Here is a 5574-nt window from a genome sequence, read left to right as displayed (position 1 = left end):
TTTTCGATTTTTCAACAAGAGAGTCATGACTATACAAATCATTGCAATTTTGATCCAAATAAGCCAAAATGTATACATAGAGGTTGTTTATGACTGGCCTAAGTATAAAAAAGCCAAAAATGATCAAATTTGACATTTTTTGATAGAAAAAACATTTTTTGAAAATTTTCGATTTTTCAACAAAAGAGTCATGACTATACAAATCATTGAAATTTTGATCCAAATAAGTCAAAATGTATACATAGAGGTCGTTTATGACTGCACTAAGTATAAATATGCCAAAAATGATCAAATTTGACATTTTTCGATAGAAAAAATATTTTTTGAAAATTTTCGATTTTTAAACAAGTGAGTCATGACTATACAAAACATTGCAATTTTGATCCAAATAAGTCAAAATGTATACATAGAGGTCGTTTATGACTGGACTAAGTATAAATAAGCCAAAAATGATCAAATTTGACATTTTTCGATAGAGAAAACATTTTTTGAAAATTTTCGATTTTTCAACAAGAGAGTCATGACTATACAAAACATTGCAATTTTGATCCAAATAAGTCAAAATGTATACATAGAGGTCGTTTATGACTGCACTAAGTATAAATATGCCAAAAATGATCAAATTTGACATTTTTCGATAGAAAAAACATTTTTTGAAAATTTTCGATTTTTCAACAAGAAACTCATGACTATACAAATCATTGAAATTTTGATCCACATAAGTCAAAATGTATACATAGAGGTCGTTTATGACTTGACTAAGTATAAATAAGCCAAAAATGATCAAATTTGACATTTTTCAATAGAAAAAACATTTTTTGAAAATATTCGATTTTTCAACAAGAGAGTCATGACTATACAAATCATTGCAATTTTGATCCAAATATGTCAAAATGTATTCATAGGGGTTGTTTATGACTGGCCTAAGTATAAAAAAGCCAAAAATGATCAAATTTGACATTTTTCGATAGAAAAAACATTTTTTGAAAATTTTCGATTTTTCAACAAGAGAGTCATGACTATACAAATCATTGAAATTTTGATCCAAATAAGTCAAAATGTATACATAGAGGTCGTTTATGACTGGACTAAGTATAAATAAGCCAAAAATGATCAAATTTGACATTTTTCGATAGAAAAAACATTTTTTGAAAATTTTCGATTTTTCAACAAGAGAGACATGACTATACAAATCATTGCAATTTTGATCCAAATAAGTCAAAATGTATACATAGAGGTCGTTTATGACTGGACTAAGTATAAATAAGCCAAAAATGATCAAATTTGACATTTTTCGATAGAAAAAACATTTTTTGAAACTTTTCGATTTTTCAACAAGAGAGTCATGACTATACAAATCATTGAAATTTTGATCCAAATAAGTCAAATGTATACATAGAGTTCCTTTATGACTGGACTAAGTATAAATAAGCCAAAAATGATCAAATGTCAAATTTTTCGATAGAAAAAACATTTTTTGAAAATTTTCGATTTTTCAACAAGAGAGTCATGACTATACAAATCATTGAAATTTTGATCCAAATAAGTCAAAATGTATACATAGAGGTCGTTTATGACTTGACTAAGTATAAATAAGCCAAAAATGATCAAATTTGTCATTTTTCGATAGAAAAAACATTTTTTGAAAATTTTCGATTTTTCAACAAGAGACTCATGACTATACAAATCATTGCAATTTTGATCCAAATAAGTCAAAATGTATACATAGAGGTCGTTTATGACTGGTCTAAGCATAAATAAGCCAAAAATGATCAAATTTGACATTTTTCGATAGAAAAAACATTTTTTGAAAATTTTCGATTTTTCAACAAGAGAGTCATGACTATACAAATTATTGAAATTTTGATCCAAATAAGTCAAAATGTATACATAGAGGTCGTTTATGACGGGTCTAAGTATAAATAAGCCAAAAATGATCAAATTTGACATTTTTCGATAGAAAAAACTTTTTTGAAAATTCTCGATTTTTCAACAAGAGACTCATGACTATACAAATCATTGCAATTTTGATCCAAATAAGTCAAAATGTATACAAAGAGGTCGTTTATGACTGGACTAAGTATAAATAAGTCAAATATGATCAAATTTGACATTTTTCGATAGAAAAAACATTTTTTGAAAATTTTCGATTTTTCAACAAGAGAGTCATGACTATACAAATCATTGCAATTTTGATCCAAATAAGTCAAAATGTATACAAAGAGGTCTTTTATGACTGGACTAAGTATAAATAAGCCAAAAATGATCAAATTTGACATTTTTCGATAGAAAAAACATTTTTTGAAAATTTTCGATTTTTCAACAAGAGAGTCATGACTATACAAATCATTGAAATTTTGATCCAAATAAGTCAAATGTATACATAGAGTTCCTTTATGACTGGACTAAGTATAAATAAGTCAAAAATGATCAAATGTCAAATTTTTCGATAAAAAAAACATTTTTTGAAAATTTTCGATTTTTCAACAAGAGAGTCATGACTAAACAAATCATTAAAATTTTGATCCAAATAAGTCAAAATGTATACATAGAGGTCGTTTATGACTGGACTAAGTATAAATAAGCCAAAAATGATCAAATTTGACATTTTTCGATAGAAAAAACATTTTTTGAAAATTTTCGATTTTTCAACAAGAAAGTCATGACTATACAAATCATTGCAATTTTGATCCAAATAAGTAAAAATGTATACATAGAGGTCGTTTATGACTGGACTAAGTATAAATAAGCCAAAAATGATCAAATTTGACATTTTTCGATAGAAAAAACATTTTTTGAAAATTTTCGATTTTTCAACAAGAGAGTCATGTATATACAAATCATTGCAATTTTGATCCAAATAAGTCAAAATGTATACATAGAAGTCGTTTATGACTGGACTAAGTATAAATAAGCCAAAAATGATCAAATTTGACATTTTTCGATAGAAAAAACATTTTTTGAAAATTTTCGATTTTTCAACAAGAGACTCATGACTATACAAATCATTGCAATTTTGATCCAAATAAGTCAAAATGTATACATAGAGGTCGTTTATGACTGGACTAAGTATAAATAAGCCAAAAATGATCAAATTTGACATTTTTCGATAGAAAAAACATTTTTTGAACATTTTCGATTTTTCAACAAGATTGTCATGACTATACAAATCATTGCAATTTTGATCCAAATAAGTCAAAATGTATACATAGAGATCGTTTATGACTGGACTAAGTATAAATAAGCCAAAAATGATCAAATTTGACATTTTTCGATAGAAAAAACATATTTTGAAAATTTTCGATTTTTCAACAAGAGAGTCATGACTATACAAATCATTGCAATTTTGATCCAAATAAGTCAAAATGTATACATAGAGGTTGTTTATGACTGGCCTAAGTATAAAAAAGCCAAAAATGATCAAATTTGACATTTTTCGATAGAAAAAACATTTTTTGAAAATTTTCGATTTTTCAACAAGAGAGTCATGACTATACAAATCATTGAAATTTTGATCCAAATAAGTCAAAATGTATACACAGAGGTCGTTTATGACTGCACTAAGTATAAATAAGCCAAAAATGATCAAATTTGACATTTTTCGATAGAAAAAATATTTTTTGAAAATTTTCGATTTTTAAACAAGTGAGTCATGACTATACAAAACATTGCAATTTTGATCCAAATAAGTCAAAATGTATACATAGAGGTCGTTTATGACTGGACTAAGTATAAATAAGCCAAAAATGATCAAATTTGACATTTTTCGATAGAAAAAACAATTTTTGAAAATTTTCGATGTTTCAACAAGAGAGTCATGACTATACAAATCATTAAATTTTGATCCAACTAAGTCAAAATGTATACATAGAGGTCGTTTATGACTGCACTAAGTATAAATAAGCCAAAAATGATCAAATTTGACATTTTTCGATAGAAAAAATATTTTTTGAAAATTTTCGATTTTTAAACAAGTGAGTCATGACTATACAAAACATTGCAATTTTGATCCAAATAAGTCAAAATGTATACATAGAGGTCGTTTATGACTGGACTAAGTATAAATAAGCCAAAAATGATCAAATTTGACATTTTTCGATAGAAAAAACATTTTTTGCAAATTTTCGATGTTTCAACAAGAGAGTCATGACTATACAAATCATTGCAATTTTGATCCAAATAAGTCAAAATGTATACATAGTGGTTGTTTATGACTGGCCTAAGTATAAAAAAGCCAAAAATGATCAAATTTGACATTTTTCGATAGAAAAAAACATTTTTTGAAAATTTTCGATTTTTCAACAAGAGAGTCATGACTATACAAATCATTGAAATTTTGATCCAAATAAGTCAAAATGTATACATAGAGGTCGTTTATGACTGCACTAAGTATAAATAAGCCAAAAATGATCAAATTTGACATTTTTCGATAGAAAAAATATTTTTTGAAAATTTTCGATTTTTAAACAAGTGAGTCATGACTATACAAATCATTGCAATTTTGATCCAAATAAGTCAAAATGTATACATAGAGGTCGTTTATGACTGGACTAAGTATAAATAAGCCAAAAATGATCAAATTTGACATTTTTCGATAGAAAAAACATTTTTTGAAAATTTTCGATTTTTCAACAAGAGAGTCATGACTATACAAATCATTGAAATTTTGATCCAAATAAGTCAAATGTATATATAGAGTTCCTTTATGACTGGACTAAGTATAAATAAGCCAAAAATGATCAAATGTCAAATTTTTCTATAGAAAAAACATTTTTTGAAAATTTTCGATTTTTCAACAAGAGAATCATGACTATACAAATCATTGAAATTTTGATCCAAATAAGTCAAAATGTATACATAGAGGTCGTTTATGACTTGACTAAGTATAAATAAGCCAAAAATGATCAAATTTGACATTTTTCGATAGAAAAAACATTTTTTGAAAATTTTCGATTTTTCAACAAGAGAGTCATGACTATACAAATCATTGAAATTTTGATCCAAATAAGTCAAATGTATACATAGAGTTCCTTTATGACTGGACTAAGTATAAATAAGCCAAAAATGATCAAATGTCAAATTTTTCGATAGAAAAAACATTTTTTGAAAATTTTCGATTTTTCAACAAGAGAGTCATGACTATACAAATCATTGAAATTTTGATCCAAATAAGTCAAAATGTATACATAGAGGTCGTTTATGACTTGACTAAGTATAAATAAGCCAAAAATGATCAAATTTGTCATTTTTCGATAGAAAAAACATTTTTTGAAAATTTTCGATTTTTCAACAAGAGACTCATGACTATACAAATCATTGCAATTTTGATCCAAATAAGTCAAAATGTATACATAGAGGTCGTTTATGACTGGTCTAAGTATAAATAAGCCAAAAATGATCAAATTTGGCATTTTTCGATAGAAAAAACTTTTTTGAAAATTTTCGATTTTTCAACAAGAGACTCATGACTATACAAATCATTGCAATTTTGATCCAAATAAGTCAAAATGTATACAAAGAGGTCGTTTATGACTGGACTAAGTATAAATAAGTCAAATATGATCAAATTTGACA

Source organism: Chrysoperla carnea, unplaced genomic scaffold, assembly GCF_905475395.1.
Source record: "Chrysoperla carnea unplaced genomic scaffold, inChrCarn1.1, whole genome shotgun sequence".
In the NCBI taxonomy this organism is placed as follows: Eukaryota; Metazoa; Arthropoda; class Insecta; order Neuroptera; family Chrysopidae; genus Chrysoperla; species Chrysoperla carnea.
Note: the sequence above shows the minus strand (reverse complement) of the source record.